At 38.3% G+C, this 13,745-nt stretch overlaps 1 non-coding gene across 1 annotated transcript; it reads right to left on the bottom strand.

Annotated features, from left to right (window-relative positions):
• Positions 1-993: 993 nt before the first annotated feature.
• On the bottom strand, positions 994-1,157 carry LOC141424329 (U1 spliceosomal RNA). The gene has a single exon (XR_012449279.1). It is a non-coding gene; the product is annotated as a U1 spliceosomal RNA (small nuclear RNA).
• Positions 1,158-13,745: the final 12,588 nt, after the last annotated feature.

Here is a 13,745-nt window from a genome sequence, read left to right as displayed (position 1 = left end):
GACAGAATGAAACAAATTAACATCGTTTGTTCAAAACCAAATTCCAAGACTACCCTGGAAGCTGCTGCTTTAGTTTAAAACAACCCTTGTTTTTCTTAGTCTGAGCCTAAGAGTAAATTTCTAAACATCATCTAAAGTTAGACTTTTAGATGATGTTTTATAACAACAACAGGTTTTTACATATTAACTTCATAATAGCAGGTTAAGAACTATCCTAAAAATGTTTAAGAACTATCCGAAAAATGTTTACACACACACCCACATACATATTTTAAATTAGGCATGCCAAAAAATTATTAATTTAAGCACATATAAAATTAAAAAACCAAAATAAGCTGCAGTAATTATTCAGTTGTTTTCTGGAATTTTAGGGACAGAAGAAGTTTTTACCTCATGTTTGATAGACTAAGGTATAAAATAACATGTGTAAACAATTACATTAATTTAGCGTACTCTCAGATCTTTAGTCATAGGTTAATTATAATTTTCCCCATGGGGTTAATAAGACAGACTTTGAGATTTTTAATTCTTAGATAGATTATAATAGATTTCCTTAAATTTTCTTTTTTGTAAACTAGAGGATAATTTATTGCTCACAATTCTGGAGGCTGGAAAATCCAAGATAAAGGGCCCAGAAGACTTGGCCTTTGGTGAGGGCCCATTCTCCTTCAGAGATAGCCCCCTCTGGCTCTGCTCTCACACGTAGGAAGAGACAAACTAAACTCCCTGTATTCTCTTCTATAGCAGTGCTGATCTCATTCACAAGGGCTCTTCTTTGATGACCTCTAGTCATTAAAGCCACATCAGGATAGCAACACATCCAGGATAAGATATCAACATATGTATTTTGGAGAGAAATAAACATTCCTTAAATTTTCTTATGTCTGTCCTCGACTTCATAACCTGGAGCATTTTGAGTTTCATTTCCTATGGGCAAAAAGAGAGTATAAAGGGGCAGCAGCCTGGCATTCTTTTCTTTTCTTTTTTTTTTTTTAGGGGAGAGCACCAACGCAGTCCCCCACTATCACAAATTATGCAATCGAGTTTCCCGCATTTGGGGAAATTGCAGGGATCCGCACATCCGGAGTGCAATGGATAAGCCTTGCCCTGGGAAAACCACCTTCTTGGTCATGGTATCTCCCCTGCCAGGGAAGTATAGCCTGGCATTCTTTCCCAGCCCAAATGCAGATCCTGTACCTGCAGTTCTGGCAGACATGATGCCTGTGGAATGGGCTGCTGCAGGACAATGCTGGTGAGGAGCAGGAGTTACTTTCCTCCTCCACATTGTGACTGCCATTGCCCAGGGAGGAGCAGGAGCTGAAGTCAGAGGGGAAGGGCAGCACAGGGTGCACAGACCCTGTCCTCTGTTCCAGTGAGCCCCAGCCACAGGGCAGCCTCCAGGATGTATTTAACTTTTCTTTTCATTGTGGAAAAAACATGTAGAATAAAATTTACCATCTTAACCATTTTAAATGAGTATATTCACATTGTTGTGAATAGATCTCCAAAACTTCCAGCAGATCTGAAAGTCTATACCCTTAAAAACAACCTTCTTTGTCCTCCTCCCTCCACTTCCCAGTAATTGCCATTCTCCCTTCTGTTTCTATGAATTGGACTACTTTAAGATACCTCCTATAAGTGGAATCATATGGCATTTGTTTTTTTATGACTCACTTGTTTCACTTAGCACTGTTGTTAGTGCTCATCCACACTGTAGCATGTACCACATTTTCCTTCTTTATAAGGCTGAATAATATTCTACTGGATGGATAGACCACATTTTGTTTATTCTTCTATCCACTGATGGACATTTGGGCTGTTTATAGCTCTTGGATATTGTGATTAGTGCTGCAAGGAATGTAAATGTGCAAATATCTCTCAGCATAAGTTTAACTTTTTAAGTAACTGCCAATCTCTTTTCTAAAGTGGTTGTACCAAATTGTATTTCAATCAAGAGTGTGTAAAAGTTTCAGCTCTCCATATCCTCATCAATGTTGCTGTGGCCAGTCTTATGATTAATTGTGACTGTTAATAACAGGTGTACAGTGTATCTCATTGTGATTTTAATTTGCTCTTCTCTAATGAATAATGATGCTGAGTATTTTCCCCGTGCCTATTGCTAGCTTTGGGAAGATGAAGTGAGATCCTTTAGGAGAAACAATGGGCTGGGTGGCAACTCCGCAATTCAGAGCTGCCTGCTGTTAGCACTTCTGCTGCATCTGTTCTAGACAATGCAGGTGTGCTCTTTCTTGACATTGACTATGATAATGGACTTTTTTTTCGACATTTTGAACTTCATCATGTATTCAAATCTTTTGTGCATATTTGAAATTGAGATGTTTATTTTATTACTGAGTTTGAGAATTATTTATATGTTCCTGATTGAAGTCCTTTGTCAGATACAGGACATACAATATGATTTCAAATATTTTCTCCTGGTCTGTGGCTTGTATTTTCAAAACCCACTTAATAGTGTACTTGAAGATCAATTTAACTTTTATGGTATTTAAATTATTATCTTTTTTCTTTTATGGCTTATATGTTTGGTGTCATATCTAAGACATCTTTGCTTACCTCAAGGTCACAAAGATTTTTCTTATAGAAGTTTTGTACCTGTGGGTGGTTTTACCTTTAGGTCTATGATTCATTTGAATTATTTGAGTTAACTTTGGAGTATTGTGCAAAATGCAGGTCAAAGTTCATAATTTTGCATATTAGTATCCAATTATCCCAGCATATATTGTTGGATAAATCATCCTTTCACCACAGAATTACCTTTGTTCTTTTGTCCACACTGCCTTAATTGTTGCCGTTTTATAAGTCTTAAAATTAGGTAGCCTTGTCTTTAAATTTGTTCCTCTTTTTTAAAATTTCTTTGTATTTGGTATTGCATTAAACCTATAGGTCATCTTAAGAAGAACTGAAATCTACGACTCATATACAATATATTTCTTCATTTATTTTGATCTTCTGTAATTTCCCTCAGCAATGCTTTATGGTTTTATTTCACAGGACTTGCACATCTTTTGTCAGTTTTATCCCTATGTATTTCACAGTTTTATGTTGTTTTGGATGGCATTTTAAAAAATATAAATATCCAATTAGTCATTGGTAAATTGATCCAGGTCTTAACTTTTAGGTTTATCTTATTAGCTGCTTCTGTCTGATTAGACAGTGAGGTATTAGCTCATCACTAACTGGATGAGTGACTCAAAGTCGCTTGCTCATTTTGAGAAACTTACTGGCCAGGTCCTACTTGGGCAGGCTGAGGAAGGAAGGATCAACACTGGGCCTCTTTTTAATATCTTCATGCGGCAGAATCGTTTCCTGGTTTCATTAGGTAAAGAAAACATTTCTTTAGGGTTCTTTTCTGGGGCTTCCTGATTCTCTGCTGTGACAAACAAAATCCACAGAGGCTGAGTGGCCAACATTCCCTGGCTCGAATGCAGCCAGTTCTCTAATCATTCGGCTTTGGCTGCTGAAGGTCACAGAGCTGGTTGGCAAGAAATGGAGCTCAAACAGCAGGTGGCCCTGGCAGAGCCTCTGAAAAAGAGCTCCATTCATGGCTGACTATGTCACGGATGCATATGATAGTATGGCATACCTGTCAGCCTGGTGGCAGACTGATTAGCTTAATTAGTTTTCAAACATAGTCATCAGAGCTGTCGGCAAGATCAGGGATGCTAAAGTAAAGAATTGAAGAATCACTTTTAGGAAATGGCAGATAAGACCCAAAGGGGTGTTAAAAGGCCAAGAGGCAGTGGATTCATTTCGGTCCCAGGGCAACCTGGCTCAAGGATATGAGAGTAAAACCCCAGCACGTTCAGTGGAGTTCATGACACCTGACGACAAACCTTACATACAGGTGGCAGCTTAGAGGTGGTCTTAGGAGTCTCAGGGAAAGAATGGTTTTCCAGAAGCATCACAGCACATGCTATTTAAGAACAGTATGCATACAGATTGCATTGCTAATATGCCCAAGAAGGGGGCTCAGAGTATGAGTAGGAAGTTTCATAAAGAGCATCACTGCTTTTTATAAAAACTCAGAATCAGGGCTAGAACCTTTAAGTAGGATTAGAGGTGTTAACAGAGTGTGGATTTCAGGAACAATGGAAAGGCAGCCATGTTTCTAACCCACTATATTCACCCATGCTTATAATTTTATAAATTTAGTTAGTTCTTTTGCAATTACTGAAATGCTGATACCGTGGGGAGGAAGGTAAATCATTAAGTCTTATTAGCCATTTAAAACCCCTTGTGAATAAATTTATTAGAAAGCATTTTTCTGGCCCTTGGGAAGGATACTACAAAGGAGATGAGGGAACTGGAAGTAAAGGAAAAGAAACGGGGTGGAGCATTAAAGAAAGAGAGAGAGAGAGAGACAGATAGACAGACAGACTGAAGATTTCACATAGCTTCTGCTCTATAAAAGCCACGTGAAAGTAGGCATGCAAGGACACTATCAAGAAAGTGAAGACAACCCACAGAAGAGGAGAACATATTTTTATATCATGTATCTGAAAAGCATCTAGTACCCAGAGTATATAAAGAACTCTTACAACTCAACAACAAAAAGACAAACAGCCCAGTTAAAAATGAACAGAGGACTTGAAAAGACCTTTCTTCAAAGAAGATACACAAATGGTCAATAAGCACCTGGGGAAAAAAAAAAAGCTTGACATGGTTTGTCAATAGGGAAGCATAAATCAAAAGTTCAATGAAATACCACTTTATGCCCACTATTCAACTTTCTGCACTATAGCAAAATGCCTGAGATGTTCAACCTATAACAAGAAAGGTTTTATTATGGCTCACAGTTTTGGAGGTTTTAGTTCATGATCTATTGGCTTTGTTGCCTTGGCCTGACAGAAGTGTATTACTGAGCAAAACAGCTCCCCTCGTGGCCAGGAAACAAAAGAGAAGAAGGGTAGAGGCTAGATAATCTCCTTTGGGGGCACACTTTCAATGACATAACGACTTCCCACTAAGACTCACCTCTAAGAGGGTCTACCACCTCTCAATCGTGCCACCCTGGGGACCAAGCCTTAAACACATGGGCCTTTGAGGGACACTCAAAATCCAAACCTTAGCAGCTATAATTTGTTACAAAGGAAATTAATAAGAGTTGACAAGGGTAGGTAGCATTAGAATCTGCTCTGTTTGGATGTGCTATTTTTATCCCTGACGAAACTCATGTGGAAGCTTAGCCCCCACAGTAGCAGTGTAGAGAGGTACACTGCTACTTTAAGAAGTGGTAAGACCTTAGGGGGGATTAACTCTTTTCTCTTGGGAGTGAGTTCTTACTCTTGTGAGATGGGTTTTAACACCTCCCCTCCCCCTCACTCCCCCTTGCACATGTGCACATCTCTGTGTGCCCAAATTCCTTCCACTTTTTCCACTGTGAGTCAGTGCACATGAGGCCCATTCCTGAAGCAGAGCAGAAGCTAGCACCAGGAACTATGAGCCAAATAAGCCTCTTTTTAAATATAAATTTCTCAGCCTTGGGTATTTCATAATAGCAACAGAAAACAGACCAGAACAGAATCCTCATACATTGCTGGTAGGAATAGAAAGCAGTGCAGTTACTGTGGAAAACAGTTTTAAGGTTTGTTAAGAATTTAAACATAGAATTACAATAGAACCAACAATTCCACATCCAGGTATACATACAAAAGAACTGAAAACAGATGTTCAAAGAAAAATTTGAACATAAATGTTCATAGCAGCATTCTTACCAATGGCTAAATGGTAGAAATAGCCCTAGTGCCCATCAGTAGATAAACAAAGTGTGGTATATCACACAGTGGAATATTATAAATCCATAAAAAGGAATGCATACAGATACCTGATAGAACATGGATGAGCCCTGAAAACATCATGATAAAGAAGCCAGACACTATACTCCCAAAAGTAATCTACATGCTTAATGCAATTCCCATCAAAATTCCAATGACATTCATTAAAGAGATTGAAAAATCTACTGTTAAATTTATATGGAAACACAAGAGGCCACGAATAGTCAAGGCAATACTCAGTCAAAAGAACAATGCTGGAGGTATCACCATACCTGACTTCAAACTACATTACAAAGCAATAACAATAAAAACAGCATGGTACCGGCACAAAAACAGACATGAAGACCAGTGGAACAGAATAGAGGATCCAGATATGAAGCCACACAACTATAACCAACTTGTCTTTGACAAAGGAGCTAAAAATATACGATGGAGAAATAGCAGCCTCTTCAACAAAAACTGCTGGGAAAACTGGTTAGCAGTCTGCAAAAAACTGAAACTAGATCCATGTATATCACCCTATACCAAGATTAACTCAAAATGGATCAAGGATCTTAATATCAGACCCCAAACTCTAAAGTTGATACAGGAAAGAGTAGGAAATACTCTGGAGTTAGTAGGTATAGGTAAGAACTTTCTCAACGAAACCCCAGCAGCACAGCAACTAAGAGATAGCATAGATAAATGGGACCTCATAAAACTAAAAAGCTTCTGTTCATCAAAAGAAATGGTCTCTAAACTGAAGAGACCACCCACAGAGTGGGAGAAAATATTTGCCAGCTACACATCAGACAAAGGACTGATAACCAGAATATATAGGAAACTTAAAAAACTAAATTCTCCCAAAAGTAATGAACCAATAAAGAAATGGGCAAGTGAACTAAACAGAACTTTCTCGAAAGAAGAAATTCAAATGGCCGAAAAACACATGGAAAAATGCTCACCATCTCTAGCAATAAAGGAAATGCAAATTAAAACCACGCTAAGATTCCACCTCACCCCTGTTAGAATAGCCATCATTAGCAACACCACGAACAACAGGTGTTGGCGAGGATGCGGGGAAAAAGGAACCCTCTTACACTGCTGGTGGGAATGTAAACTAGTACAACCACTCTGGAAAAAAATTTGGAGGCTACTTAAAAAGCTAAACATTGATCTACCATTTGATCCAGCAATACCACTCTTGGGGATATACCCAAAAGACTGTGACACAGGTTACTCCAGAGGCACCTTCACACCATGTTTATTGCGGCACTATTCATAATAGCCAAAGTTATGGAAACAGCCAAGATGCCCCACTACTGATGAATGGATTAAGAAAATGTGGTACCTATACACAGTGGAATTTTATGCAGCCATGAAGAAGAATGAAATGTTATCATTCGCTGGTAAATGGATGGAATTGGAGAACATCATTCTGAGTGAGGTTAGCCGGGTCCAAAAGACCAAAAATCATATGTTCTCCCTCATATGTGGACATTAGATCAAGGGCAAACACAACAATGGGATTGGACTTTGAGCACATGATAAAAGTGAGAGCACACAAGGGAGGGGTGAGGATAGGTGAGACACCTAAAAAACTAGCTAGCATTTGTTGCCCTTAACGCAGAGAAACTAAAGCAGATACCTTAAAAGCAACTGAGGCCAATAGGAAAAGGGGACCAGGAACTAGAGAAAAGGTGAGATCAAAAAGAATTAACCTAGAAGGTAACACACACGCACAGGAAATTAATGTGAGTCAACTCCCTGTATAGCTATCCTTATCTCAACCAGCAAAAACCCTTGTTCCTTCCTATTACTGCTTATACTCTCTCTACAACAAAATTAGAAATAAGGGCAAAATAGTTTCTGCTGGGTATTGAGGGGGTAGGGGGGAGAGGGAGGGGCTGGGTAGGTGGTAAGGGAGGGGTTGGCGGCAGGGGGGAGAAATGACCCAAGCCTTGTATGCACATATGAATAATAAAATAATAAAAAAAAAAGAAGCCAGACACAAAAAGCTACATATTGTATGACTCCATGTATATGAACTATCCAGAATAGGCCAAGTCCATAGAGGCAGGAAGCAGATCTGTGGTGAAACCAGAAGGAGGTCTCCTTATGTGGTGATGGAACTTAATCATGGTGATGATTGTACACTCTTGAAAACATATCAAAAGCCACTGAAGTGAACACCTTAAAATGGCTAAAATCGTGAGTTTTATGTTATATGATTTTGCCTCAGTTAAAAAATAAGCCATATACAATCTCCACATGCCTCCTGGAAATGGTGTCTATGGAATATGGCCCCCTCCCAGTTTCTGCAAGCCTAAATAGGCCACAGAGCTCAAAGGGTATAACTTCTTATTCTTCTTGCTGTGCTGTGAGGATGCAGCACAGGAATAGAAGCAGAGTAAAGAAAGACAAGAAAGGGAAAAAGACTTTCAATAGAAGAAGCACAAATGTAGCAGGGCATGTGAGTGCTTGTCTGTAATCTCAGCACCAGGGAGGCTGAATTAGAAGGATCGTGAGTTCCAAGCTAACCTGGGCTATATAGTGAGGGCCTCCTTCAAAAAAGAAAAGAAAAGAAACATAAATGTTCTGTAGTTGAGTTAAAGCCTGAAACAGCAATTTGTCATAGTCAAGGGAAGCACTAGGAACCAGACCTCAGGATAAGATAAGCAGAGTGGGCTTGCTATCCACCCCACAAAACAAGTGCCATCTTTCTGTCATCTACAGGTAGAGTCATCTTTGGGTTTTAAAGTGTACACATACTGACTCAGAGAAATCATGCCAGCTATGTACACATATTTACAATAAGAGTTATTTGAAGTTTGGCTAGATATTTTAAAGATTCCATGGTTGACTTCTCTCTCTTTCTCTCTCCCTCCTTTCCTCCTTCCTAGCCATGTTTGAGATTTTTTTTTTAATTGGGAAAATAAGATGGAATTCAGTACTGCTGAATCAAAGAACAAATTCACTGCAAGTGCTTTGACTAAATCTGGCAGTGCAGCTAATGGTTCCATAATACTTTAATCTCTAATGATAACCATAGTTAAAGGCACTGCATAAAATGATGAGTTTCCCCCCCTGAAATCACATTTGACTGGACCACAATGAGTCAAGGGTCATAGTTTGGAGGTTGTATGGATCACTTCATTTCTCTCTTTCATAACCAAAATCTTTCCTTCTGGGAAGCCATATTAAATATGTCATGTGGTGATTTTAACATCCAGGCTGGAACAAAAATCATTATTGGAGACTTTCTGGTCTGCCTTGTAAGTGATCACTCCATTCTAAAATCAAGTAAAAAAGCTGAACAAACCAATAAATCAATGCTAACTCTTAAATTCAGCAGAAAAAGGAGGTCACAATCGAGAAGCTGGATTTCATTAGAATTAAAAACTTTTGCTCTTCAAAAGACATCAAAAATATAAGAGAAGAAGCCTTAGGCTGGAAGAAAATAGCTATACATTATAAATCCACTGAAGGACTGCTATCAAAAATATATAAAGAAAAAATTTAAAAATGGGCTAAAGATCAGAAGCCTCATCAAAGACAGTATACAGGTGGCAAATAAGTACATGAAAAGATTTTCAATGTCATGTATCATTGCAAATTAAAGCAACAAAGTGATACTACAACACACCTACCAGAATGACTAAAAGCCAGAACGCTGGCAACAGCAAATGTAGGTGAGGGTGTGGAGAAACAAGAACTCTCATTTGTTGCTGGTGAGAGTGCTAAATGGTGCAGCCACAATCAAAGATAGTTTGGCAGACTAAACATCCTTTTACCCTGTCACTCAGCAAATTCCCTGGTATTTATCCAAATGAATTAAAACTTACATCCACACACAACCTTAAACACAGATAGCAGCTGTGTTCATCATTTCCAAAACTTGGAAGCAACCAAGGTATCTTCAGTAGATGAATGAATTTTAAAACTGTAGTACATGTAGACCGTGTAATATTATTCAGCACTAAAAATAAATGAACTATCAATCTATGAAATGACATGGAGGAAACATAACTGCATATTACAAAGTGAAAGAAACTAATCTACAAATTGTTCAATTAGTATCATTTCAACCATATAGCATTCTGGAAAAGGCAAATTACAGAGACAGTAAAAAGATCAAAGGTTGCTACAATGCAGAGGGAGGAAAGGATGAATAGATAAAACACATATTTTTACAGCATTGAAACTATCCTGTGTGATACTATAAAGGTTCGCACATGTCATTAGACATTTGTCAAAACCTACCGAATGTATGGGATCACCATGAATAAGTCTTAATGCCATCCGTGGACTTTGGGTGATAAAGATGTGTCACTGTAGCTTCACTGATGTAACAAGTGTACAATTCCGGTAACAGAATCTGATAGTGAGGAGGCTGTGAGTATGTGGAGGCAGGAGGCATAAGTGAAATAGCTGCCTTCTATTCAATTTTGCTGTGAACCTAAATAAATGTTTTATCTTCATGATATTCAAGAAGAAACAAGAGTAAGAAAGAAAACCAAGCTCGCCAGCTCTATGCTATATAGAGTGCCCTCTGGGGCAGTCCTTTTATTTTTCCATCTGCAACTTAGCCAAAACATGATCTTATAGGACATTTTAAATACACAAGATGTTACAGACTGGTTGCTAAGATAAGCCTGGAATCAGAATCTATATGAGGAAAATCATTGGTAAGCACAGGGAGCAATTGTATGGATATTCTCCTGAGTCTTTATGAAGAGCCCCAGCCACAAAGTATATATCTTTACACACTAAGGAAGCATAAAATTTTTATATTTACACACATACATATGTACGCATAAAAGTACTTAATATATCGGTGAAAAATGAATAAATACATGAGTGATTCCTGCTGTGAAGACATGGAAGATGTTGCAAGATTTGTGTCAGGGATAAAATGACTCTACCACAAAATCATCCTGTTCCTTTCTTTAGTTCCTTTCTGACATCAAAATATTCTGAATTGCAATAGGACCAATCCATAGTCAAGATAACACACTGAATCTGATGGAGGTTTTTAAAAAGTGGCATGCACTTATTGTTGTAAGAGATCAAGGACCACCCACATTTCATGTTGGGAGAACATGGGGTAACATCAAAAGCAAGCCACAATATGGACAGATTTTTCCATCTTTAGTCATTCCTCACCATGCTCCTCTCACAACAGCAATGACAAAAACAACACACTATGCCTAGCAAGCATGAGGCCCTAAGTTCAAATCTCAGTATCACCAAAAAAGCAAAACAAAACACCATAAAAGAAAAAAATAATAAAAATTTCAAAATTACTAGTTTTGAAAAGGTTAAGCTTTTAAAAGTAAGGTTAAAAAAAAACTTCAAAAGAAAATAATGAAATGACCTTATCAACTTTGTGTTAAGTAAACTAAGATAATAGTCTCTAGTTAGGTGGGGAAAGGAAGGAATTATTTCTAAAACGAGGAAATGAGAAGAAACAAGGGTAAGACAGAGGCCGGTGAGCTAAGTTCACCAGCTCCATGCCGTGTACCTGTCCTCTGGGTTGGTTCTTTTGTTTTTCCACCTGCAATTTAGCTGAAACATCATCTTATAGGACATTTTAAATACGCAAGCTGTTACAGACTGGTTGCTAAAATAAGCCTGGATTCAGAATCTATATGAGAAAAATCTTTGGGAAGCTTAGGGAGCAATTGTGTGGGTATTCTCCTGACTCTTTATGAAGAGCCCCGCCCACAATCAAACCCCAAATCCATCCACACCTCCCTTACCTCTTGTTAATATTAGGTTATCCAGATTGCTGTTTATTTCTCCCACAGACCTCTGAGAAACAACACTGCACTCTAACACCATAGAGACCACTCCACGTGTGTCTCAGCATTAGAATATGCAGGCCTAAGCATGGGAAGAGACCGAGGAAACAGCCCACCCTACTTACCCCTCGGCAGGTGTTGTAGCATTGCGGGGTGGCTCTGCCATCCTTAGCTCTCTTCCCTTACCTGTCCTTGTCACTGTTGCCATGGCTCTATTCCTTCCCCTACTTTCTCTTCCTTCCCCTTCTTTCCTTCCCCTACCTTTTCCTTGCCCTCCAGCATTCCCTTCTCTAAAGGGAAATGATATCTTGTCCGCATAAAGAAAAGAAGAACATATGAAGGCTGTAAGAGAGAAAAAACAAATAACATACAAAGGTAAACCCATCAAAATCACAGCAGACTTCTCAACAGAAACATTTAAAGCAAGAAGAGCATGGGGTGAGATCTTCCAGGCACTGAATGAAAATAACTTCAACCCCAAGATACTCTACCCAGCAAAGCTATCATTCAAAATAGCTGGAGCAATAAAAGTCTTCCATGATAAGCAGAAACTAAAACAATATGTGACCACAAAGCCACCATTACAAAAGATTCTGCAAGGGATCCTGCACACAGAAAGTGACACCCAACTTAACCATGAAAAGGCAGGCAGCACCAAACCACAGGAAAAGAAAAAGCAAGACAGTAGAGAGTAACATCAAGTTAGGTACACACAATCAAACCTTCAAACAACTAAGACAACTAAATGACAGGAATCACTACATACCTATCAGTACTAACGCTTAATGTTAATGGACTTAATTCACCCATCAAAAGACATCGTTTGACAAAATGGATTAAAAAAGAAGATCCAACAATTTGTTGCTTACAGGAGACTCATCTCACCGACACAAATAAGCATATGCTTAGGATGAAAGGCTGGAAGAAGATTTACCAAGCCAATGGCCCCCGAAAACAGGCAGGAGTAGCAATACTTATCTCTGACAAAGTAGACTTTAAACCTACATTGATCAAACGAGATAAAGAAGGACATTCCATACTAATAAAAGGGGAAATAGACCAAAAGGAAATAATAATCATCAATCTGTATGCACCCAATGTCAACGCACCCAATTTCATCAAACATACCCTGAAAGACCTAAAAGCATATATAAACGCCAACACAGGGGTTGTGGGAGACTTTAACACCCCATTATCATCAATAGATAGGTCATCCAAACAAAAAATCAATAAAGAAATCCAAGATCTAAAATATGCAATAGATCAAATGGACCTAGTAGATGTCTACAGAACATTTCATCCAACCTCTACACAATATACATTCTTCTCAGCAGCCCATGGAACCTTCTCCAAAATAGATCATATCCTAAGGCATAAAGCAAGCCTCAGCAAATATAAGAAAATAGAAATAATACCGTGCATACTATCTGACCACAATGCAGTAAAAGTAGAACTCAACAACAAAAGTAAAGACAAAAAACATGCAAACAGCTGGAAACTAAATAACTCATTACTTAATGAAGAATGGATCATCAATGCAATAAAAGAGGAAATGAAAAAGTTCCTGGAAGTCAATGAAAATGAAAACACAACCTACCGGAACCTATGGGACACAGCTAAGGCAGTCTTGAGAGGAAAGTTTATAGCCATGAGTGCATATATTAAAAAGACTGAAAGATCCCAAATCAATGACCTAATGATACATCTCAAACTCCTAGAAAAACAAGAACAAGCAAATCCCAAAACAAATAGAAGGAGAGAAATAATAAAAATAAGAGCTGAAATCAGTGAAATAGAAACCAAAAAAACCATACAAAGAATTAATGAAACAAAAAGTTGGTTCTTTGAAAAAATAAACAAGATCGATAGACCCCTGGCAAACCTGACTAAAATGAGGAGAGAAAAAACCCAAATTAGTAGAATTAGGAATGCAAAAGGCGAGATAACAACAAACACCAAGGAAGTCCAGGAAATCATCAGAGACTACTTTGAGAACCTATATTCAAATAAATTTGAAAATCTAAAAGAAATGGACAGATTTCTAGATACATGTGATCATCCAAAACTGAACCAAGAGGAAATTAATCACCTGAATAGACCTATAACACAAAATGAAATTGAAGCAGTAATCAAGAGTCTCCCCAAAAAGAAAAGTCCAGGTCCTGAT

This window comes from Castor canadensis, chromosome 6 (assembly GCF_047511655.1).
Source record: "Castor canadensis chromosome 6, mCasCan1.hap1v2, whole genome shotgun sequence".
Taxonomy (NCBI): Eukaryota; Metazoa; Chordata; class Mammalia; order Rodentia; family Castoridae; genus Castor; species Castor canadensis.
The sequence above is the reverse complement of the archived record's forward strand: the minus strand, read 5'-3'. Positions and strand labels throughout refer to the sequence as shown.